Source organism: Octopus bimaculoides, chromosome 5 (assembly GCF_046866305.1).
Source record: "Octopus bimaculoides isolate indiv1 chromosome 5, ASM4686630v1, whole genome shotgun sequence".
In the NCBI taxonomy this organism is placed as follows: Eukaryota; Metazoa; Mollusca; class Cephalopoda; order Octopoda; family Octopodidae; genus Octopus; species Octopus bimaculoides.
Genome location: NC_142932.1, coordinates 126,284,391 through 126,311,890, shown reverse-complemented (window position 1 = coordinate 126,311,890; position 27,500 = coordinate 126,284,391). Strand labels below are relative to the sequence as shown.

The following is a 27,500-nucleotide window of genomic DNA, read 5'->3' as shown; positions in this document are numbered from 1 at the left end:
GTAAATATATTCAATAAAATCGCCATTGGCCGCAACCACGGCCAGCAGATGATTTCCGAACCTCCTGCAACTCTTCTGGACGCTATCCGTGTTTAAGATGGTGAATGCTGCCATAATCCTACCTTCAGTTCATCTTTGGTGTTATAAGGAGTTTTGTTGGTCTTTCACTCAACTACGCCCCACGCATAATAATCAAGGGGGTTGCAGTCCGGGGAGTTAGGTGGCCAAATGTTAGGAGTGAAGTGGTCGCAGAAAATGTCTGACAGCCATGACAGTGCCCTCCTGCTTGTATGGCACGGGGTAGAGTCCAGATGCCACACACAAGATCTTGCAGCAGCCACCCTCTTGACTCAGGGCAACACTACCTCCTCCGGGTATTTGATGTAGGCCACCGTATTGAGTCTGAGGCTGTGTGGGAAGATGTGATTTTTATCAAACACCATGATGTTGACTGGATGTTTGATTTTTATCACTCTCGGTACATGTTTCGGGGACACGAGCAGCCAACGGCTGATCTGTGTGTTCACCATCTGTTCGTATTGGAGCTTCCAGCGCGAATGACAAACATAACAGCATGTCTTTTCCAAATTTCTAGCAGAGTGAACTGCGCCATGCTGCTGTTTTTCTGACAGACGGTGCCCAACTGACTCTACAAAACCAAAAAAGAAAGAATGAGCTTTCGAGAAATTAAGAATATAAAATGGCGACAATTTGCCCATCGAAGCCTGTATATAATATTCTTTGAAACGAGATGCTGAAGGGATAGTTATATTTTCGAATTGTTTCTCTAACGAATCGATCCCATTGGGGAAAATATGATATTTATCTCCCTCATCTTATAATAAAATACGAATGAAGATATATTTTTAATTATACATAAATAAAGGTGTTATTAGAATGAAATATTTTCCATTAACCTTAGCTTACGAATTGAAAGATAATAGATCTTTCAATAAGTGAGAAGTAATTGAAATGTAACAAACTATCATTTAGCTTATATTTGCCTCGGAATACATTTTCAAAAAATATATGTATACACATACACACGTATGTACGTATGTATGCATGTATGTATGTACGCATATATATATATCTGTGTGTGTGTGTGTGTGTGTGTGTGTGTGTGTGTGTGTGTGTGTGTGTGTGTGTGTATTGCAAATGTATCGTATTTCGGAAAAAGTGGCAGACTCTGAAGTATAGAATTGTAATGTATTTATTTATATGTAGTTAAGTCTACGTCTGGTGATAAAGTGTCCAATAGTTTCGCATCCATAAACGGCCTTGTCCCATGGACGGCTCGTCAGACTCTAAAGCCAAGGAAATATAACTCTCCAGCTCTAGAAGAATTATATGCTCTCGGTTAGGTCTTATATAGATGTGAAACGATTGGTTACTCTATGATCCAACATAGACTTAACTGCATATAACAATAATAATAATAATAACAACAACAACAACAACAACAACAATAATAATAATAATAATAATAATAATAATAATAATAAAAAATTTTCTTCTTCTTCTTCTTCTTCTTCTTCTTCTTCTTCTTCTTCTTATTATTATTATTATTATTATTATTTTTATTAAATATATATATATATATATATATATATATATATATATATATATCAGTCACGTGCCGTCAGTGATTACCCTGGGTAGGCGATTGGTGACCTTTATGTAGTAAAACACACAAAAAGTAAGCAAAACAGCCGCCCGACTGAGTTGTAAGCAGATTTACTTCTGCCTTTATAGTACGTAAAGAAAACGGTGTTGTAGGAGTGTACACAGCACGTGTACAACAGTAGTACTATACATAGTTTAATACTGAGAATGAAAAGCAGGGGTGAATTATGCCTACCTAATCTACAAAATATATATATATATATATATATATTGCATTTTATTCCTAGTAATCAGTGTAACCTTCATAATTTTATTGAATTAGGAGTATGTCTTGCCATAAAAGGAAAATGTTGCTATCGATCCATTTTATTGAAGGTAGGTACTGCCTACTTTGCCTTCCTAGGCAGCACGTCCCTGATATATATATATATATATATATATATATATATATATATATATATATATATATATACATATGCTTGTTTTATGTTCACTTATATATATACATATATATAAATTTTTATATGTGTATGAATTTTTATATATTTATAAACTTTCGTGTATATGTATGTATTTATAAATTCTTAGAAAAATTTTTTTATATATCATATAGACGAATGCATCTATGTATGTACTTTGTATACCATGGAGACTTTCGTTAATATGGATTGAATGAATATATACATCGACCTTTGAATGTGTTTTTCTCTTCGCCTTAATTTGATATATATATATATATGATTAATTAGATAAAACGGAGAAAAAGACAACAAGAAAAGCAAGAGCGTGACCATTATGAGCCAGGCATAGCTCGAGAAGAAAAAGCCGTAGGTCTGGCAAAATCGTTATTACGCCGGGTGAAATGCTTAGCGGTACTTCGCCTGTCTTTACGTTCTGAGTTCAAATTCCGCCGAGGTCAACTTTGCCTTTCATCCACTTGGGGGTCGATAAAATCAGTACCAGTTGCGTACTGGAGTCTATCTAATCGACCGCCCCCCTCCCAAAAAATTTCGGACCTTGTGCTTAGACTAGAAAAGATTATTTGTTTCCTCAAAGGCGGCGAGCTGACAGAAACGTTAGCATGCCGGGCGAAATGCTTGGCGGTATTTCGTCTGTCTTTACGATCTGAGTTCAAATTCCGCCGAGGTCGACTTTGTCTTTCATCCTTTTGGGGTCGATAAAATCAGTACCAGTTGTATACTGGAGTCGATATAATTGACTAGCCCCCTCTCCAAAACTTTCGGGCCTTGTACCTAGAGTAGTAAAGAAGGATAGTTAATGTTGGATGAAATTATGTTTCATGTTAACGCTTGTAACAGGAGAATATAACGCTGAGTTGAAGTATACTCATTAAAACCGTCGGCAATTAGTGAATTAGTTACTCATAATAGGTTTGCTGTGGTCGTTCGTATTCGTGACTGGATTTAGACTGCTCGGTTAGACACAAGATGAAATCCTGGCTATTGATGTTAAAATTAATAGCTATCGTCAAAATTATCCGCATCAACAGAGATAATTACTGCATCTAAAGCGCAAACAAGGACGCAGAGACTTAATATCGATCCAAAATATTGAAGGTAGCATCATGTTCTCTTGATAGTCGATACTAGCAAGTCTCGGCCTGCGTCCAAGAAGTCCGGATGCATGAGGCAATAACATAAAGGGAGTTGAAAAGGAGTTGTTAAGAAAATATTCCCTAAAGAATATTCATATATATGTGTGTGTATGTATGTGTGTGTGTGAGAGTGTGTGCGTGTGTGTAAGCACACACACTTACAAGCGCATAGATATATACATAAACATACGTATATATATATATATACACCCAGGCCAATTACCCATTGTATTTTTAGTAGCGGGTAGCCACAGCAAGACACATACAAACACAAAGCATTCAATTCATTTCCAAATTCAAAGGGGTGAGCCCCGTTCTGTGTTCGGGTGAAGTCATATAACGCAACCCCCCAATATCAGCAGTGGGGCCCAACAGCATAAGCTGGTTTACTTCCGCCACATCATGCTGGTTCCGTACCCCTTTGAACAACATCAAAATTTACTCATCCGTCCACAAACACTCCCCAAGCTTTCCTATCATTTATAAACTCTCTTGCCTCTGTGTGTGTGTGTGTGCGTTTGCCTGTGTGTGTGTGTGTATGTATGTGTGTGTATGCTTACTGTTGCGAGCCTGTGTTGAGTGGTGTCACTTCCTTCGAAAACAGTATGATGGCAGTTTGATGAATAGTTAAGGATAACATGTTTAATACAGGAAGTAAGTCCGAGGGTCAATAATTTCAATTGAAACAATGGAGGGCTGTATGAGGATAAGTTCCAGACCCTAAAATGTATTTAAAGATCCACATCTGTAATACAATTCTATATTTAAGAGATGAGCAATTATGTACGTTATTTACATTATTTACATTAGGTGTCTTGGGGGAAAAATACCTTAGGAATGAGAACACAGGTTCGAAATTTCCCCAAGACACCTGATGAAGGCTGGAGGGTATATCAGCCGAAATGTTGTGTTAACAACAAACAAGATGAAGACAAATATCCGTCAAATGTAAATAATGTAAATAATGTAAATAATGCGAGTAATGTAAGATCCACATTTGTATTTACGATGGCACACATAGGCAAATAGGTGTGCGTTTATGAAGCCATGTTTGCTATAAGTATATACTCTGTTACTCTTTTACTTGTTTCAGTCATTTGACTGTGGCCATGCTGGAGCACCGCCTTTAGTCGAGCGAATCGACTCCAGGACTTATTCGTTGTAAGCTTAGTACTTATTCTATCGACCGCTTTTGCCGAACCGTTAAGTTACAGGGACTTAAACACACCAGCATCGGTTGTCAAGCGATGTTGGGGGGACAAGCACAGACACACAAACATATAGACACACACATACATATATACATATATACGACAGTCTTCTTTCAGTTTCCGTCTACCAAATCCACTCACAAGGCTTTGGTCGGCCCGAGGCTATAATAGAAGACACTTGCCCAAGGTGCCACGCAGTGGGACTGAACCCAGAACCATGTGGTTGGTAAGCAAGCTACTTACCATACAGTCACTCCTACGCCTATATAATGATTTATCGCACATTTCTATTTTCTGTTTGAATCTCTCCCTTCTGTTACTTCGTTTTGTCAAGCCCTTATGTACCTTTCTATTGATACGAGGCCTGATCAATATTGCAATGCGAACAGAGCTAAAGTAGGCAGAGAGAAGCTGCTTGGCGCAGATTGACCTTCAACCCTGTCGCGCACGGACTATAAGTTATAATGTTGTCGCTCACTTCCGTTGCTTTTAGAAGTGCTTAGAACGAAAGTGTGTAGAGTGTGGTCGTCTCATCACACCACAGACGTTCCATCAATGAACATGGCAGAGAAAAGTAAACACGGAAGCTGCATCAAACTTTGCCAAAAGCTTGGTGATACCTGCGTATTTTGATCGTTTCCTCTTTCCGAAAATCAAAACCTACATGAAAGGAACAAGATTTCAAGATGTCTAAGAAATCGGAGAGAAAGCGACGAGGCAGTCTCTAGCTGTCCCCTAAAAGGGGTTCCTGGAATGCTTCCATCAACGGAAAAGACGCTTAATAAAACGAGTGACTTCAGAAGTTCGAGGAAGTTTAAATGTAGAATTCATACATCTATTAATATTTATTTGTGCACATATATGTGTGTGTGTGTATTGATGTTTGTGCGTGCATATGTATGTATGTATGTATGTATGTATGTATGTATGTATGTATGTATGTATGTATGCGTGTGTATGTGTGTGTGTGTGTGTGTGTGTGTGTGTGTGTGTGTGTGTTTGTGTGTGCCTGCATACTTGTATGAATAAAAATGTGAATGTACAAACATTTCAAGAGGTTCACCAATACACCATAACATGTTCTTTTGTATGTTTGTGTTAGGCATTTTGGAAGAGAGAAAAGTAGAGAAACGAAAATATAATGAAATGAAAAGTTAACAAAATATTAAAGGAATCGACGAAGCAAAATTAAGAAATTTATTTTGAATGTCCTTCAAAAAATATGTGAGAGTTTTCTCAGAGACTTGATCGTTTGAATTAAGTTCACTGTTGTACAGAACATTTCCCTTAATATAATCAGTAAGTAGTTAGATAATAATATTGTAGCAGATAACACAAAAATACCAAGGGAAAGACAAGCTGAGACGCAGGATTTGCTATACTAATATTGTAAACGCACAAGCATGTTATAGCTTGATGTGATCAAATGATATTAGAGAGATGCTTTACATTTTCTTAGATCTTGGTTGTAGTCTTTTCATGTTTCACAGATTTAAAGTTAATTCTCTCAGAGTGTTAACAGCAATAAATTTCAAGGTTTCGTTTTGAAATATTTCAATATTTGAAGTTCTTTTCAAACCGAATGTTTCATTTTAATCCATGATATTTATGGAGGCAATGGAAATGTTATCTACGGTCAATTCGATTCTTATTGGAATTCGATTTGTTTTCTAAAGGTTCTGTTTTAGAAAAAGCTGCCCGGGTCATTTTAAGTTGTGACCTTTCTAAAATCTGTTTGGAGGGCATAAATCTATATGGAGGGCATAAGACCTAGGAAGTGAAGCGGGAAGCATCTCGAAATGACCTCTGCCAATCATGACAGAAATTCAATGGAATCACATTGAACAATGATAAAAGGAAGAATATGCAGCTGCGTAGGATGTTGCAGGCAGAAATAACGATTAACCAAAGCGATCCCACTTTCGAATCAAGTAACAAAAAAGTAGACTTGTGGTGTGAACGACTGAATTGCAAATCGCATTATATTGAAAGTTATTGTAACAAGATTGACCAATGGAAATAGAAAAAAAAAACGTCGGCGGAACTTGTACCTGGTGTAAAGTACTCAGCAGTCACTCGACTCGGTTTACCGCTCACTGCGCATTGTGTTATAATAATGTTTCGTTACACAAAAGGCGGCGAGCTGGCAGAAACGTTAGAACGCCGGGCGAAATGCTTAGCGGTATTTCGTCTGCCGATACGTTCTGAGTTCAAATTCCGCCGAGGTCGACTTTGCCTTTCATCCTTTCGGGGTCGATTAAATAAGTACCAGTTATGCACTGGAGTCGATATAATCGAATTAACCCGTTTGTCTGTCCTTGTTTGTCCTCTCTATGTTTAGCCCCTTGTGGGCAGCAAAGAAATAAGAAACGTTAGCACGCCGGATGAAATGCTTAGCGGTGTTTCGTCTGTCTTTGCGTTGTGAGTTCAAATTCCTCCGAGGTCGACTTTGCCTATCATCCTTTCGGGGTCGGCAAATTAAGTACCAGTTGCGTACTGGGGTAGATCTAATCGACTGGTCCCCTTCACAAAAAGATTTCGGGTCTTGTGCCTAGAATAGAAAAGAATGTTTCCTTACACAATTTTAAGAGGGATGTGTAAATTCCCTCATCAACACAGTAATACCACTTAAAATGTCGGACTGACAGAGTTAGTAGAACGTTGGATAAAGCGTCCTGTGATATTTCTGTGCACTGCGAGTTCCTATCTCACCGAGATCAATTGTGATAATCCTTTTGCAACCGATAAATATAACGCTGGTCAAACATGACGCCTGACTCTTCTTTCGTCCATCTCATTTTCTCTCTCTCTGTCCCCATCTGTCTTCTCTCTCTCTCTCTCTCTCTCTCTCTGTCTCTTTCTCTCTCTCTCTCTCTCTATCTATCTATCTATCTATCTATCTATTTCTTAAATCTCCCAGAACCCGCAACAGTCGAGAAGACAGTCTCTTGCAAAATAATAATAAAAGAGAAATAAAATGAAAATAAAAAAAACAGACTCTGAAATAAAGGCATCCTTTGAATGCCATCAATAAACTCTCATAATAAATACAAATAAACTTTTATGGAAGTCTCTTGGAGTGAAAGAATAACCAGATGGCAAAAGGAACGCCGGTACCTCTACTTGTCTTTTTCATTCTTAGAAAATTGAAAGGGAAAAGACACTTTAGATTTTGATTTTAAAATTTTCCATAGCGAAAGAGAAAGAGATTAGATACTGCGACGTACTCTAACTAGTAGTCAAACGTTTTTTTACTACAACCCACATCGCTTTGTGAAGCAAGATGAAGGTAGGAGGTTAGTCAATATCGTCGATCCTAGTGCATGACTGGTACTTTATTTAATCGAGCCCAGAGTGATAACAACAAAGTTGGCTTGGGTTGGATTTGAATCCAGAGCTGTAGTTCAAATTACGATGGTTAATATATTACCAAGCCGTTTGAGCAGAGGAAAAATGCCGTGAGGTTTCTACTTCACCGCCTATATGCTCTGGGTTCAAATACAACCCGGGTCAACCTTGTTGTTATCACTCTGGGCTCGATTAAATAAAGTACCAGTCATGCAGTAGGATCGATGTTGTTAGACAACGGAAGAAGTCTGTAAATTGGCTCGAATGAGTCTGTGCGTGTTTCATTGTTTTGCGAGGTTTTGTAAAATTGCGTTAAAACTGATCTTAGCTCTTTCCGAAAATTGGCAAGTTTGAAAAACGTATCATTATCAAATTTTGCCAAAAGCTAGGCAAATTCATCACGGAGATCACCGAAATGCTTCGTTGTCGTTTTCTATGAACATTGTTCAGAACAAAGAGAGGTTTTCGAAGAAAATGTGCGAAAATTCGTGAAGTCATGCGTATGGATCGCTGCTGAAAAAACCACACGCTCTACTGAGCACTCCAAAATATTGCAGTAAAAGTTAAAATTATAATCCATCCCATTTTTTTTACTGCACCTGAAATTCAAATCCAGACATCAAGCTGTGACATATTCTGAATAATTCAAGACGATATTAAAGGCTGATGTTATCAGAATATAGAGTATTTCAAAAGAAATTATGCATCGTTCTAAATGTTAACGTTTTTTTCTTTTGATACCTCCAAAGCTGTTATGATCAAATCAAATATTCAATCTGTATGAACAACCGTCCTCTGGTTAAATGTTAGAGCTTGAAATCAAATTAGTTGAAGAATCGTGTTGCGTCAGTGATAATCGATTCATTAACCTTTTCTGCGAGGATAATCCGCAACAGTAAGATCTCCTGTGATATGGAAAAAAAAACAATCTCCGAGAGAGAGAGACAGAGAGAGAGGGGGGGAGAGAGAGAGGGGGAGAGAGAGACAGAGAGAGAGAGAGAGGGAGAGAGAGAGAGAGAGAGAGAGAGAGAGGCTTAACGAACTTTCTCACGTTATATAGCAATATATATAACTATTATAATTAACTTCCTGGCACTGAACGTACTTGCTACCTCTCAATTTAGTAAATACATTTTTCATGAAGAAGCGTCAAAGCAGCGTGACGGGGAGTTATATTCTGCAACCATGCATGCAGCCAATTTGTCATTGTCTTGAAATATTTTGCATTGTAGTTTCTTTTTGTTATTGCTCTCTAAATAGATTTCTCTCTCTCTCTCTCCATCTCTCTCTCTCTCCCTCTCTCTCTCTCGCTCTCTCTCTCTTTCACTCCCTCTCTCTCTCTCTCTCTCCCCCTCTCTCTCTCTCGCTCTCTCTCTCTCTCCCTCTCTCTCTCTCTCTCTCTCCCTCTCTCTCTCTCTCTCCCACTCTAACCCAACTTATATATATATGTATGTGAAGGTGCGTGGCTCAGTGGTTAGGGCATTCGGCTCACGATCGTAAGGTCGTGAGTTCAATTCCCGGCGACGGGTTGTGTCCTTGAGCAAGACACTTTATTTCACGTTGCTCCAATCTACTCACCTGGTGAAAGTGACTAGTACCTGTATTTCAAAGGGCCAACCCTGTCACACTCTGTGTCATGCTGAATCTCCCCGAGAACTACGTTAAGGGTACACGTGTCTGTGGAGTGCTAAGCCACTTGCACGTTAATTTCACGAGCAGGCTGTTCCGTTAATCGTATCAGCTTAGGTCCTCATCGTCGTAACCGACGGAGTGTTCTTTATATATTCATATATATATATATATATATATATATATATATATATATATAAATATATATATATATATATCACATACATACGCACGCGCACCTTCGTTTTGAGATCACCACTACTTCATTATCTCCCCTTCTTCCTAGCTCTCCTGTATGACCCCTCTGTCCGGCATTCGCCATGATAGATCGCTAGCCACTATACCTTTTTTCTGTTTCCTTCCATTATTTATTTCTGTGTTTCTTTCTGTTGAAGAGCGTATGCTCGAAACGTTTAAGACTTTCTCACTTCCCGAGCGTTAAACTAATATATCTATTTGTTGTTTACACACTCGTCTTCGTCTTTTGTTTTTTTGTAAATTCTCGCTATATATATATATATATATATATATATATATATATATATATATATATATATATATATATATATATATATATATATATAGGGAGAGAGAGAGAGAGAGAGAGAGAGAGAGAGAGAGAGAGAGAGAGACATAGATAGATAGATAGATAGATAGATAGATAGATAGATAGATAGATATGTATGTTATATCATCTACTTATTTGAATCATATATCTATATATATAAAAATGAGAATGTGTGTCTGTCTGTCTGTCTGTGTGTGTGTGTGTGTGTGTGTGTGTGTGTGAATCCCTAAAACTCGAGAACTACGCAACCAATTTCATTCAAATTTTACAGATGCCTTACTTAGGGTTCCAGTTGTGTTTTAGTCAAAAAAATTTAACTTCTTGTAGAGTTCGAGCCCACGGCAACATAATATCTCCTCCACTATTTAAGTATTACGTGTCAAAAGTGAAACAAAAACACTCATGTCAAATACTTTCACTTTAAAAATGAAACTATTCCACTAACTGAAACAATCACATTTCGATACTGTAATGACAGATACTTTCAGAGAGAGAGAGAAAGACAGAAAGACAGAAAGAAAGAAAGAGAGAGAGAGAGAGATGTATATGTATACATATAGATGTATATGTACACGTATATGTATAGATATATATGCATACATGTATATGTATACGTGTGTAGATGTATATATATATAGATGTACATGTAATATGTACACATATATACACCCATCACACACATACACATGCACACAAACACACACATTAGTCATTTGTTTTCTTATCCAAAACTACGTCAAAAGTACTGAACGGATCTTTATGAAATTTGGAAATTATATTCTATGCATAACGGCCATAACTCCCATGAAAATTCATATATCTTTGATGTTGATGAAATTTTAACCCGAACATAACAGATGAGCATTATTTGTAATTCAACGGTACAACAGTGTAAGACTACACTTTCATATATACTTTCATTGTGATTTCTGCAATGTGGTGCATAAATTGTCAAGTAAATGAGACGCATCTTTGCCTCCACTGATTCACTTGCAAAGTGTTGAGTAAAATTATTTCGTTGCAGACCTCCTTTGGGTCTTTTTATTATCACTGCGACACACATAGTCCCCAGTTGGTAACATTGATTTCAAGGCCCTCCTAGATGAGAGACTGGCATTCCACTTAATGTCTATGTTCCATGCTGGCATGGATTGGAGAGTTATTAATGTAGAAATATGGTATCGTAGCTACTAACAGTTGAGGGTTGCGTAGTCTAGACGGCGTTTTTAGATTTCATTATTCTCTTTAACCCGGGCAAAGCCGGGTATTTCTGCTAGTATATGTATATATATATATATATATATGTGTAATCTTTTATCTATTACTTATTTCAGTCATGAGACTGCGGCTATGCTGGAGCATCGCTTTGAAGAATTTTTAGACGAATTAATTAAGTGACTCTAGTACTTATTTTTCTTAAGCCTCGTACTTATTCTTTCGGTCTATTTTGCCAAACCGCATCGTATAACAACAGGAGTCGATTCCATCAGGAATCCAAACAGAAAGGTGGGACGTGTAGCGATTCTTATTTGGTGTACGTAACAGAGTGCACGAAATATAACTTGATTTATGTTGGTTGTACAACAGAACAATCAAACAAAAGATCCAATAAGCACAGATATGACGTCAGACACAATAACAGTCGTTCAACAGAGCTTGCCGAATATTTTACATCGAAAAGACGTGAAACTGCATATTTTCAGAAAATATTCTGAATTTGCTTCACTTTCAGTCCTCAAAAGGAAGGAAGAGAAATTTGTTTGTGTGTTATGAACATCACGCACTGAAGGAATCACAGAGGAATTTTATCATATTTACACAAAACTGATTAGGTATTTTTCTTTTTCCTTTTTGTTTTTTTCTACTATTTTTTTCTCTTTTTTGCTTTGTTTTCGTTTTACCAGTTTTAAACTTGAAAAGTGAAGACTGTTGATGTCATTCCATCAACATGGGAACGCTGTTTGCCCTCGTTCAAATTTTGAATTTGAATTTCTATAATTTTAAGTGTCCGTCTATCACTTTTCATTTTGAACTCGACAAAAACAGGCAAGCTGTCGAAATATCGTTCAACCAATAAGATATCTATTGCAATCGCATCGCGCTCTTCCTACTGTCTATTTACCGTCGAGGAAAGTTATGTCATTCCTTTAAAATACTATTATTTCTCTATCACAGGTTTTGTTGGAGCTCCTAGAGTCCTACATGCGTAGCCAGCTTACTACCTGCACCCTACGGTACAATACTATCCATTCTTTTCAGCTATCGAAAACTTTCCCGATGATTTATCATCATCATCATCATTATTATTATTATTATTATTATTATGAAAAACACTCGGATGGTTCTTAATTACCGGTTGTTCTTTACTTGAAAGCAGGCAATAACAAATCACCAAAGGTTTCAAGTTGAACCTTCTCTCTGACTCAAAGAGACAATACTCTCCCTAGAATGCGTGATGTACCCAACAATGCTGTCTTCTGGATCACTTTGAGTCTGACAACAGCTCCAATATTCTTAATATGTTTTTCAAAGCTCTTGGAAACTACTCCAAATGCTCTAATTACCACCGGTATCACTATTACTTTCCTCATACCCCATAACTTTCCTGTCTCATCCCGTAGTGGCTGGCATTTCTCAATCTTTTCTGTTTCCTTACATTTCACCCTCGAATCGCCTGGTATTGCAACATCTATTATCTTTGCTTCTTTTTCATCTTTATGGTTGATCACGATATCTGGTTGTCTCACTTCTATGACTTGGTCGCACTGTATATTAAAATCCCAGAGTATTTTGTAATGTTCGTTTTCCATTACTCCCTCTGGCTTGTGTTCATACCATCGTTCGACTCTCTCGAGGTTTGCTTTACCGCACAACAGCCAGTGGACATATCTGGCCACATTGTCGTGTCACATATCTGGCCACATTGTCCTGTCACATATCGGGCCACATTGTCGTGTCACATATCTAGCCACATTATCGTGTCACATATCAAGCCACATTGTCGTGTCACATAACTGGCCACATTGTCGTGTCACATACCTGGCCCCATTGTCGTAACATATCTGGCCACATTGTCGTGTCACATACCTAACCACAGTTATTTTTATTGTTATTATTATTGTTGTTGATGTTGTTGTTGTTATCCAAATCAGTTTGTTCGGCTGCATGCGACTTAGAGTTTCCTAGGCTTCTTATAGAAACTTAAAGTCGCATGGGGTGAAAGCAAACTGTTGTAAATAACATATCTGCAACACCTATTAAATGTGCTAAGTGCCTTCTTCTTTCCCTTGCTCACTCACCTCTCTCTCACTCTCACTCTCTCTCTCTCTCTCCCTCTCCCTCTCTCTCTCTCTCTCTCTCCATATATATATATATAATATTGTGTATGTGTGTGTGTGTGTCTGTGTGTGCAGATTTAAAGAGACGACAGCCAGTTTCAGTGAGATAAAGCTAAATAAAAATGTTGTTTATTATGGCGATATTTTTGATGGCTGTTCAGAAATTTTGTGAATGTTTGAGAGGTTTTGATTGTATCAGGTTATCTGGAATTGCTTGCGCTGTTCATTGTTTTTTATTGTTAAATAATGCAAATTATTTAACCATTAAAAATAATGCTGCAGTAATTACACTTTGAAACAAATGAGAACAATATTGTTATAGCAATTACAATTATGACAATATTTCACCAGTTGTCAAACATGAAATCTTATAAATAAGGGCCAAGGATACGTCCTAATAAAGATTTGTTGTTACAAATTCTTGCTTCTTTTGTTAAAACTAAAAAGGATTTAATTATTTGTTAAAGACTAATATTAAAAGCGAAGTTGCTGATTTATGACTATATATGACTGATTTTATGTTTGTGTTAAAGCATCTGCATTATGTGCAGTTGTGGGAGGTTATTTGTTTTTATTTTGTATATATATATAAAAACTAAGATGGCGCTATAAAAGGGCCATAGCTACAAATGTAAACCGTTAAAAGTATTACAACAGACGGACATACATACGGGAAATTAATATTATAAGCAAGATTACAATGATTATTATTTTATTTTTTGCTCCCCTAACGCTGGTGTTATATAGTGGCATCAACTGCACCATGCTAGTGAACTGAGGTAATTCCCCATATTTTTCAGTAAAATTCTTATTTTTTCAATGTACTTTTCAAGATCTTTATTTACAGTTCTTAATATTCTGTTAATTATTAGTATCATTACTCCTCATTTTATCGGCGTAAACTGTTTAACTTCTCCAGTTAATCTGCCGTATCTATAAACTTCTTTCTTTTTTTATTATAGCCTTCCTGTCAGCTTGTTATGGTGCATACTATTATTATTATTATTATTATTATTATTATCATCATTATTATTGAGTGAGAGAGCAGTGCATGCCATCAAAGTGACACTGGGGTAAAATATTCGAAGCCCAGTATACCCATCTTGACTACCCGTCTGATAAGGGTACACCAGGCACATGCATCACAACCATATGTGCACAACATGGTGATTTCATATGAAGATATACAGCGCATCACCTTGCTGGTGTGGCCCAGCTAGAATTTTCTTCAGGTTGAGTAGCCTACCCTACTCAAAAGGTCCCTGAATAAGGTTTGTTTAAGGATGATGAACGAAACATCCATGTTTCCAAAGGGGAATTATTCAAACCCCAAAGAATCCCTCTCAACACATGGCTATGGTTCTCCCTCACTACGTCTGCTCCTGATCAGAGATGCACACGTCATCAGCCACCAAGGAACATGCTCAACTGGTTAAGGTCAAACAACTGACAAGCAAATCTGTGGTATTGAGCAGAATATTTGCTGTGCCCCATCTTTTATACCAAGACAAAACAATGTACATGATAACACTTCGAATGAGTTAAGATCAAAAGCCGTGAGGGCCACTGCCTATTACTGCATCAGGGTATAATTATTATTATTATTATTTCTTTTTATCATATGTTTTGTTGGAGCTCCTGGAATGTTGTATGCGAAGCGAGCTTACTACATACAGCCTACGGTGTCATGCTATTCGTTCTTTTCAGCTATCTAATACTCTCCTTATTATTCTGGCCGTTCCAAGGAGGTAAACCTTTTGCAACAGTTCTACTGGGCATTCTATTCCGATTTCCTTTATATTTCTCTTGATGCCTTCTGATCTTTGCTTTCTTTTTTCCAGTAGATTTTCATGAATAAAATGCTATTTCAAAGTGATTAATGCCTTTTCCTAAAATTAGCAAATCCTAATTTGAATTATTTCTCGCCGCATTTTGAATAAAATTGAACTTTTCTTTTTGAATATTTTATATCATTTACGTTCGTCATCGACGTCGTTGCGATGTTAACATACTTCCCACGTATTTCAATTAATATTTTTACATTAGAAAAGAATAATATTTTTACATACATAACAATTTCACATATAAATATTATGAAACTATTTTTAACAAAATTATCTTTACACAATTTTATCCGTTTTATTTTGGCTCAATTTGGATCATAATGGCGTCAAGTGAAAAGAATTTCACTTGAATTTCGCTCGCAAAAAAGCGAAAATGAAAATAACAAAGGTTAAAAAAGACAAAATCACATTTATTTTGCATCCAAACATGCATTATTCATTCATGAAAAGCATTGTGTTTTTTGTGTTTTAGGTTCTGAATGCTGACTGGGAGGCAAAAGCAATAACATTGAAACTTACGCAGGAAAGAAAATCTCGGAGAGTCAAAAATACCCTAGTGAAGACATTTCTGGTAAATCAGCTGGTTTTGTGCGAATTATACAGAACATAGAAGAAGATAATGTTGAAAGCACAGTGATTGAACTTCGTTCATTAAGACTTTGACATTTCGCTTGAACTATTTCATTTCCGAGTGGACGAAACGAATGTTAATTGAGATTTGTTTCATGAAAGGTAAATTCTTTTCTACTCTAGGCTTAGACCCTAAATTTGGGGAAGGAGGGGGCCAGTCGATTAGATCGACCACAGTACGCAACTGGTACTTAATGTATCGATTCGAAAGGATGAAAGTTAAAGTCGACCTCAGTGGAATTTTAACTCAGAACGTAAAAACAGACGAAATACTACTAAGCATTTCGCCCGGCGTGCTAACGTTTCTTATTTCTCTATTGCCCACAAGGGGCTAAACATAGAGGGGACAAACAAGGACAGACAAAAGGATTAAGTTGATTACATTGACTCCAGTGCGCAACTGCTATTTAATTTATCGACCCCAAAAGGATGAAAGGTAAAGCCGACCTCGGCGGAATTTGAACTCAGAACGTAAAGACAGGCGAAATACCGCTAAGCATTTCGCCTTCATGAAAGGTAAATTGCCTGAGATATGCTTTTATATTTTTTAGGGGCTTATTATATATGTTGGATGCTATGCGCAAAGGTTGCTCTATTTGAGCTGTGTAAATAATGGCTTACACTGAATATGAGCTTTGCCAAGCAGACCTGTATTTTTAACTGCGTGTAGTTTTGTGCAGATTTTTAATCACAATTCTCTACTTACTACCGATGCAGTTTTCAACTTCATTCCCGCCATTTTGAATATTTTAGCTTTAAAATTCTTGTATTTTGCAAAGTTTATAATGGATGAAACATATACCAGTAATACTCAGAGTCAATTCCTTTCACTCGACGCTCAAGTCCATCAACTCCCCTCCAACTGAGTGCCAAGGAAAAATATTTGAAATACCATTAACTCACTCTTGTGTCGATCAAAGATAAAAGAAATATGGTGGCCTGGCAAAATCGTTAGAGAGTCGAAAGACAGCTTTGTGGTTCTTGTTCCTGTTCTTTTACAAGGTCAAATCCCACCAGCGGTAAGGTTGTCTTCCAACTATTCGAATTCAATTAAATCAAGATCAGCCAATCACCAGGCTCGATGGAAACGACTGACTCTGCCCCGCCAAAATTTCAATTCTTGTGCCTAAATTCGAAACAATTATAAAAGCGAGGAGAGAAGAGAACGAAGGGGATGACAATTAGAAATGGTGAAATGGTTGTATTTCTTATTCTGAGTTCAAATCTGGCTGAGTTTCATTTTTATATTTTGCCGGGATCATTATGATAAACACTAGCCCTACTTGGAATGGTATAAATGAAAGTATCCGTTCCTTTCTTGGGCCTCAGTTAAAAATTATTTTCATAAGAGACAGACAGAGGATAGGAGCAAAAGAAAATCTAATCATATAGATTGCACTCTTTAGTTCGATCTTTCAGACTTCTTTGTTAAATTTTCCTGTATTGATTATTCATCTCATTTCTCTCAGATCGATTCCGAAAGAATCTTCTCTTCTTGATAAATTAAGGAAATTCGTGCTTTGGCAGAAGAAAAAAAAACATAATGGTTCATAAAATTACAGTTGAAAACTAAACAGCAATACAGTAAGAAATCAGAACAAAGTTAGCAAATGTCCGGTTATATATTTGCCATCGGATGAGTTATGTAAGAAATCGATAGTAATAATATTGAAAGAACAGAAGAAAATTCTTAAGAAATCATTTTCCTCGCAGAACAAATTCTAATAAAGGATCTACAATGCTAATAACACCTTCTAAGTAGAAATATTCACGCAAAAGATTGGAAACGTGCCAAACCATTTTATATTTTAACAAGCATTACTTGTGAGTGCAACGTTGAATTCGTCTATACGTAATATAACAACAACATTGGAATAAATAACATTTTAGCAGTAAATAGTCAATTAATTCAGATCAACAAAGCAACGGAATTATAAACATAATCACACACAGATACACACGTGTGCGTGCGTGCGTGCGTGCGTGCGTGCGTGCAAACTTTGACTTATGGTAGCGTATGAGGAAGTCACTGTGCTGCAAGCATTCAGTCCAGGCCTCTGCCTACCAGAGATCAGCTATTTGATATTAACCTGTAAATGTTCAGGTTAAGCATGGACAGCATTAACCTCAGCAGCCTGGCCGAGACGCATAAGCACTCCACAGAACAAAAAAAATTATTCCAAAAAATACACAGAATATTATTATTCTTCGTGGCGCCTAAGACGCCATTTTTCGTTTAAAAAACAGCGGCGATTTATTAATAACAAAATAAGCTGAATATGAAATATGAAAGACAAAATTAATTCTTATCACAAGATTTTAATTTTTTGTGTCTCTCAGCAATTCATTATGTATTCAGAAAAATAGATTAATTATACGATGTTATTGTTGAATTAGTGTAATAAGTATTCAAGTTTCGGTTTTAATATTTGCTGAAAAGATAAAACCGTCGCTTCCTTTACCAATTCTCTGAAATAATAAATACAAAAGGCAATAAAACGAGTTATTCAGTAGAATAGATTAACATCCATACACAGTGAATCGGATAACTGTGGCCGCTAATCAAGCTCTTTCTCGCAGCCAGTTTAATTTCATAGGATCGAAATGTTAAAAACGCCAAGCTTGATACTCTCAACTACATTTCACAGAAATTACAGAAAGTTCCTTGTGCCTTCTTCATTTTCCCTTTTTTTTCCAAGTGGCGCTCGTCGGAATGTCCTCAAAAGGATTTAGTTTACGAGGAAAAGCGTTGTCCTCATTCTTGTACGAGAATAACCACAGAGAATTCTTTGCCGTAGCCACAAGGCAGAGGAAGAAACACTGATGTTTTGAAAAGTTAACAACTTCTAACTATTTATACGTCACAGCCACTAACCAGCTACCAGCACCAACGTTAGTATACACTGCAAAAGAGTCTATTGCTGATGAGGTTTTGTCGCCTCCACCTTCGGGGTCCCTACAGAGATTACTTCAAATATGAAATACGCTTCCTCTCAGCAACACAGTTATCGGTTTCAAATTTTGGCACTGGTATTTATTCAGTCGACTCTGGCGGCATTTGAACTCAGAACGTAAAGTCGGAAGAAATGCTGCTAAGCATCTTTGTCCGACTTCTCGACTACAACTGCTCTCGGTCCAGCATCTTACAAATAATGAATGGCCCAATCCGATTAAATGTCGTTCGGAGGATGGTATAAAAGTTATTCAGTAAAATATGAAAGATACAGTCGTTGTCTTCTAATTTAGTATAAACTTTCATTTATTTCTTCCTTTTAGACTATTTCTTCGTGAAATTAGCCACCCTCCATGTTATCTCGTAAATCTCCCACCAATAACAGTTCAGCTTCATATCTGGGCTAAATCCGACATCTAACATTTTACTCGGGCATATCGTTCAGAAACATGTGTTGGTCGACATGTTTCATCGCTTCAAATACCGGTTTGTAAATTCTCAGATTATTCTGGGCTTCTGTAAATCTAGGTACAACTTTATCAATGAAGAATCACAGGTATTAACATTCAGAAAAGGTAGGTTTGTGCAGATCAGATAACATGATTAATATATTGGAACAGAGGAGGAAAGACTTGTAATTCACAGTGCACCTCTGAAAAGTCTCCCAACAGTGCACCTCTGAAAAGTCTCCCAACAGCACACCTAACCAAGGAATTTTGAGACTCTGAAGTTTTAGAGAAGAGAATTAAACTATACCCCCTTCTATTGTACACTCTGAGTTTGCTTCAGTGGATTTCACATAGAATACAGTGTTTATTATCAAGACATAACAATGAAGAATGAAGAGCTACATATCTTTAAAATTCATTGAATAAAAATCATTTTCTTCATATTACATTCCGACACGTGTTTCTAATGAATAACTGTTATAGATAAGTCAAGGTACCCAATAGATACCATGTTTCTTCTTTGTTCCGAATTTTTTCAAGTCCGTCCATTCATTTTATCTTATGTTTAATATTAACGATCAGTGATGTTAATACATCCTGACATATTTAAGGTTCCTTCTGGTAATAAGGATAGTGTAGTAATCAGCTTTCTTACTGTCTAAAGAGGTAGTCGAAGTTGAAATGAAACTAGAACTGCAGAGATATCATATTTCACCACTACCTCCACTGTCTTTTGTCCGAATCTTTTAGATTCTCTTGCCAAAAAGGAATTTTAAGAACTTATGTTAAATACTAGAATTTTCAGTTCGTTTCACTCACCTGTATGGGAAACACCTTAAATAAAGCTGTATAGGATGGTCGACCTTTGGATTAGAACCAGTACTACAACTGATTTGATATAAATCATTCAAATACACAAAACAATCATATGAAATGGTTTTAAGGCAGTTAGTCGGCAGAAACACGTGTCGGAACATAATACGAAGAAAAGGTTTTTGATAAATCGATTTTAAACATGTACACGTCTACACTCTACAGTTTTATGCCTTAATGCGTGTGTGTGTGCGCGCGCGCGCGTAAATATATACATATATATAGAGAGAGAAAGAGGCAAAGAAAGAAAGACAGAAAGAAAGAAAGAAAGGAAAAGATATAGGTAAATAGTAAACATTGGCTTTCGATATTTAAATATTTTTAAGTTCGGAAACAAACAAATACCGTGATATTCTTTATGTGTTGCTATGACAGTGTCGGGTATCAAGCCATTCCCAATGAAAAGCGCTGAGTTATTTTTATCAGTGAGATATTAAGAGAGTTAGTCACAGAGATAAAGATGAAACGATATTGATCGAAAATCGTGATACAACTAACCGGCAGCTCAAAAGAATATATAACTGAATATGTGTGTGTATATAATGTATTTGTATGTATAATATCCATTACTTGTGTAATATGGCTTCCAATGCATTAGGGTCAGCTATCCAAATGTATCCACAAACAAACCCAAGTTATTAAGATAGCTGTTAAATATGAAAAAATATGGTTGAACTCGATTGAAATGGATTCAGATTAAATTATTCCCTAGCGACAACCACAGCCAAAAATTGTATTCGTTTCTGTATAATGTCTACATGGTTGTAAATGGTTGAATAACCAGAGAAAAAAGAGGGAGATAAATTAAAGAAATTAGATGTGGATCTTTCGAAGTCTAACCAAACTTTAAATCGCTTTCATTATCATCTATCTTCGTTTTAAGAGAAATATTGGCTATTTGAACTGGAAAGATCATAAAGATGCAGGCAAGCAGTCTCATCATTCACCGAGAATCGTCTTTTATATCATCGTAGTCATCCTCGCCATCATCGTTCTTATTTCCTGCCACCCCGCTTCCTTCCCATTCACCTAATCTTCATCGCCGCCATCGCCTCCAACAACGTCTCTGATTGTATCTTCGCCGTCGTCGTCGTCCTCCTCCTCGTATGCTAAGTTCTCTATGTTGTTGATATTTTCCATTCATTAATCATTGACGTCGTCTAATTTGAAAAAAACTCATTCGTCGTCATCGTCATCACCACCATTATCATCATCATTATGAATATCTTGTTTTTCACCACCACCACCACACCCACCCGCCACCACCACCACCACCACCACCATCATCACCATCATCATCATCATCATCCTCATCATCTTCTTCATCATCATCATCATCATCATCTTCATCATCATCATCATCATCATCATCATCCTCATCATCTTCTTCATCATCATCATCATATCATCATCATCATCATCATCATCCTCATCACCTTTTTCATCATCATCATCATCATCATCTTGTTCTTCATTATCATCTCCATCACCATCATAGCAATCACCATCATCGCCATCATCATCATCATCATCATCATCATCATCATCATCATCATCTTGTTCATCATCATCATCATCATCCTCATCATCTTCTTCATCATCATCATCCTCATCATCTTCTTCATCATCATCATCCTCATCATCTTCTTCATCATCATCATCATCATCATCATCTTGTTCTTCATTATTATCTCCATCACCATCATAGCAATCACCATCATCGCCATCATCATCATCATCATCATCATCCTCATCATCTTCTTCATCGTCGTCATCATATCATCATCATCATCATCATCATCCTCATCACCTTTTTCATCATCATCATCATCATCATCTTGTTCTTCATTATCATCTCCATCACCATCATAGCAATCACCATCATCGCCATCATCATCATCATCATCATCATCATCATCATCATCATCATCTTGTTCATCATCATCATCATCATCCTCATCATCTTCTTCATCATCATCATCCTCATCATCTTCTTCATCATCATCATCATCATCATCATCTTGTTCTTCATTATTATCTCCATCACCATCATAGCAATCACCATCATCGCCATCATCATCATCATCATCATCATCCTCATCATCTTCTTCATCATCATCATCATATCATCATCATCATCATCATCATCCTCATCACCTTTTTCATCATCATCATCATCATCATCTTGTTCTTCATTATCATCTCCATCACCATCATAGCAATCACCATCATCGCCATCATCATCATCATCATCATCATCATCATCATCATCATCATCTTGTTCATCATCATCATCATCATCCTCATCATCTTCTTCATCATCATCATCCTCATCATCTTCTTCATCATCATCATCATCATCATCATCTTGTTCTTCATTATTATCTCCATCACCATCATAGCAATCACCATCATCGCCATCATCATCATCATCATCATCATCCTCATCATCTTCTTCATCGTCGTCATCATCATCAGCTGCAGCAGCTGCAGCCTCATCACAACTACCTTCGCCGTCGCCGTCGTATTATCCTGGTCGCTTCTATTAAGGCTATTTTGATCAATTATCGTCGACGTCCACCTCTTCACAAATAATCAACGTCATCGATATGATCTTAATCATCACCATCATCATCATCACCATCATCAATATTACGCTCGTTATCATTTAAATCATCCACACTCTCTTTCCCGACACCATCGTCGCTCTCATTCCATTTATTAGCTTATTATATTTATGGTAACCACCATAATCTCCATATCATCACCAGCATCATCATTATTGTCATACATCATCATCATCATCATCATCATCATCATCATCATTGCTTAACATCTGTTTTCCATGCTGGTATGGGTTGGACGGTTTGACTGAGGACTAGTAAGCCATGAGGCTGTGCCAGGCTCCAATCTGATCAGGCAACGTTTCTACAGCTGGATGCCCTTCCTAACGCCAACCACACCGAGAATGTAGTAAGCGCTGTTTACGTGCCACCGGCATGGGAGCCAGTCAGGCGGCACTGGTATCGACCACGCTTATATATATATAAGCTCGAAATAGGGAGTAATTCACAGTCGACAACTGAGGAGAGGTTAGACGTCTAGTGGTATTCTTGTCCGTACTTGTCTGTCATTACGTGTTTTTGAACTCGTGTGTAATGTCCTGTTCTTATTGTATATTTTTTGGTAATTTGTCCTGTACTTATCGCTCGTGTGTCTACGTATTTTTCACTCGTGGTGATGTTCAGTGTATCTCGGCTATCACAGTCGGAGTACCGACAATTCAGCGCCGACAATTCAGCGCATGTAACATATGTAATTTATTATTACATTGTATTGGTGTTGTTTGTATATGTAAAACACATACACAGCCAACCTACAAACACAGAATAAATTAACTCTACATAAACAAAAATCATTCATATACATGAAACAAAAAAACAGCAAGTAAACGTAAACATATATACACACAGCCATACGAAACGATAACTACACCGTTTGAATCTCCAATGAGAATATAACTAGCTAACAACTGGTACAAAGAATGTAATTTAGCATTTTAAATTCTTTTTGCCATTTTTTATCTTTATATGTTCTTAAATAAATAATTGAAATTTTGTCTCTTCTTTTTATCGCAAAACCTTTACCTAAGTTCAAGATGATACCCTGCGCTGAAATGTCTATTCACTGAATTATCTAACGCTGAAATATCGGCGCTGCAATGTCGGCGCTGAATTGTTGGCGCTGAGTTGTCAGGCGCTGAACTGTCGCATCACGACCACAACCACGATCACAATCAGTCCGGATCCATTTATTAGAAATGCTACAAATGCGCAGCAGCAATCGCAGCCAACTCCCTGCAGGATGCCCGAGCCTCAAATATTCCATCATTAATTTTTTTGTGATTTCCGTGTGCCTTATATTATAGGAAATTTATTTGTGAATGACAATATTCGCTAAACTTCGAGTGTCGTGGAATTGTATTACATGGCGAATCCAATTTCATTTCGCACCTCCATAACCTTATGTAATCCTACTGAACTTACTATAAAATAACCAAGGCGCAACAGTGGCTGTGTGGTAAGTAGCTTGCTTACCAACAACATGGTTCTGAGTTCAGTCCCACTGCGGTCGGTTTGCTTGACTAAAGGTGGTGCTCCAGCATGGCCGCAGTCAAATGACTGAAACAAATAAAAGAGTAAAAGACACTTGGTGTCCTACCAATGCATTTTTCACAAATTTGGTCATCAGATTCGCTTCTATACCATTCTGGTTAATGCTAACGACTACTTCTCAACCTATCATTCCAAAATCTCACATCGCTAAATAAAAATTATTCCTAACAAAGACGTTGGCAGTGAGAGCTATAACCAAACTCAACCTTCGTACCCTACACATCGTCGAACAATCACTAACAAGTCCTGCGTTCTGCTTTAAACAACAGTTAAATCTCCGACAAATTAAATCGTGCTTTCTTGAAACGCAAAGAACTCATTGGATAATGTAACTTTTGGTATAATACATCTGTGAGGAAAATAAAATAATCAAGGCTGGGAGGTCTTTATCCGAAGTCTGGTCCATTAAAGGGCTTATTTTGAGACCAAGTACCACAAACAACAACAATTGTCTCTAAAGCAATATTTATGATAAGCATGGTTTGATTATTTACTTTGAAAATGGGCGAGAAACTTACCTAAAGCTTGGGTAAAAATAAACTTCAGCAATTTTTCTGAAAATAAACGAAAGAAAAAAATTAAAATTTAATAAAGCGCAATAAATAAAACAAATAATATGCACACACACACACACACACACACACACACACACACACATATATATATATATATATATATATATATATATATATATATATATATATATATATATATATATATATATATATATATTATAAACACATGCATATGATGTACATACACACAGGGTTGGTCAAAACCATTTAATTCCAAGATAAAAACAAAATAAAGTATTTTATATGAGACTTCGCTAGCAAACAGACAAATGTTGGGGGAGAATGGTGATTTTAATTCACAGCATTCAATTATTAAACATTCATAATTGGAATCAATAAATAAAATTGAATATTAAGTATTTATGGAATTTTTTAATCACTGTCAGGTGACTTTTGGCCAACCCTTTACATATACATATGCATACTTATATATATATATATATATATATATATATATATATATATATATATATATATATATATATATATATACATTTATATATATATTGATAGAAAAGGTAAGACAACAAAAGAAAGAGAAGAGACCTCGATTAGAGGAATTTATCTGTAAATAATATGTGACAATTATTCGGTAGCCTTGATAAAACTCCGAATTTCGGATGTCGGGGCGGAAACCCACGCCGCCATCTCTTCAGTTATCTGGCCATCGAAACTAATGTGAATACAATTCTTTTGACGCTATCAAAAGGTTACCACAAGAAATAAGTACTAACCCCAAAATAATAACCTGCCGATCCAGGCTGGTTTGTTTTCCATAAAAGAGCTTCAAGAATGCCTAAAATTATTAAGCAGAAAGACTACAGATTCAGATTCAGCCCAACATCCCAGCTATCATTTCCAGAAACGTCTGATTCACCTCTATGATGAGACCTGTTCAAACGTCAAAAGGAACCGTGATAAATGCGTGTTACACTTGGCATGTGGCCTTTTCAGTAGCATCGCACGCTCACCTGGAATCGGTAAAGCTATTGTTTTATATGATACAGCTATTTTTCTAGCTTGTCGGTTCAGATATAAAAATACAAGCTTCTTTGAGATGAGAAGAGAGAATCCGACAGTGAAGTGAGACACATGACACAGAGAGAACTTGACAGGGAAACGAAAAATATCGACACACCCACAAAAAGACAATTCGCATCAACAACATGCATTCCGAATTAATTAAACTTCTCTATCACACAAAGCCTTGCCTTGAATTTCTGCAATGTAGCGCTGGAAATTCAGCGCTAACACTGACAGGACACAGCTTTTGTAATTTCATTCGATTATTACATGCTGATATTTCTTATCAAAAAAATGTCTCCTAAAAAAGAGCCTCAAAACACGAACACCAATAAAACGTACAACGTGCAGGAGAAAACGAAGACAAGAGACGCGAATGGCTTTGCAGACGATCGACAAAGAAAGCTCGACGTGCAGCAGAAAACGAAGACAAGAGACGCGAATGGCTTTGCAGACGATCGACAAAGAAAGCTCGACGTGCAGCAGAACACGACTGATGAAAGACAGTCAAGAATGACCAGTCTTTCCTTTTTGCCTGTCCTACTAATTGTTGTTTCTTTTGTCTGCGTTTGTATCGTCTATGTGTCCGAAAGTTTTAATGCTCTCAATTGCATTTTTGTTCCATTTATATATATATATATATATATATATATATATATATATATATATATATATATATATATGTGTGTGTGTGTGTGTGTATATATATACATACATACATACATACATACATATATACATACATACATATACATATGCTCACACACGCACACACTGTGTATGTATATCCAAATTATGTATTTGTATAGGCGTGTGTGTTAATGCGTGTGTATGTGATATTAATATGTATAGTCAAATGTATAGGCATGTATTCGATATAAAATATATGTACTTGACCATGTGTGAATGTGTTGAAGTGTGTAAGTGAGCATGTGTGCGTGCGTGTGTGTTGAGAGATTTCAAGAATATTTCATAACAGAATAAACAATACCGACATGCAAAGCAACAAAAGACTGATTCGTGATAATAGAAATCAAAGAGCATGTTTCTGCAAGAATTCTTGGCAGTCAGAAGGACTGACAGTTTGATGTAAGAATACGGGTAGGAATAAGGCGTGGATACCTCCATTAAGCTTCCGAAGATACAAGCTTTAAAGAAATCTATATGGTTCAATATCACGAAATGAAGATGCGTCTTTTCATGGAAGTTTCGGTTTTCAATATTTTCAATCTTAAAAATCCAGATTTCGAAAAGAAAACCTCAGTCTTATTTGTTCCACTGGCGACTCTATTATTAATAATTAGTGATATGTATAAAACTGATGATTTTCATATTCTTTGTATTATTCGTGACATCATGGCTAAGTTTTTCATTGTAAGCATCGCTGTTCTCATTCGTGATTTTCTAAATACTTCAACATTTCTTTATTAATAAACACCGCATGGAAAACATGCTTAGAAGTATTCATGAATATTTTATTACTATATCTGTTAAGTCAGATTATACCAGAATTTTCACAGTATCGCAAAAATACCTTGGATTATATAGCTTCGGTTCGGAGCCGAAAATCCCTCAGGTCATCCGTCTGTTTTCGAAGAAATTGAGAACCAGTCAAGCACTGAAATCAATTTAATCGACAGACC

The 27,500-nt window shown here is 36.7% G+C and overlaps 1 protein-coding gene across 3 annotated transcripts in view; it reads right to left on the bottom strand.

The window, feature by feature from the left end:
* Positions 1-27,500, bottom strand: part of LOC106867823 (uncharacterized) — a 362,348-nt gene that overhangs the window by 132,245 nt on the left and 202,603 nt on the right. For all 3 annotated transcript variants that reach the window (XM_014912847.3, XM_089353055.1, XM_014912848.3), the window contains one exon: positions 24,778-24,813. The gene's annotated coding sequence lies outside the window, so the exon portion shown is untranslated. The remainder of the gene's footprint in view (positions 1-24,777; positions 24,814-27,500) is intronic.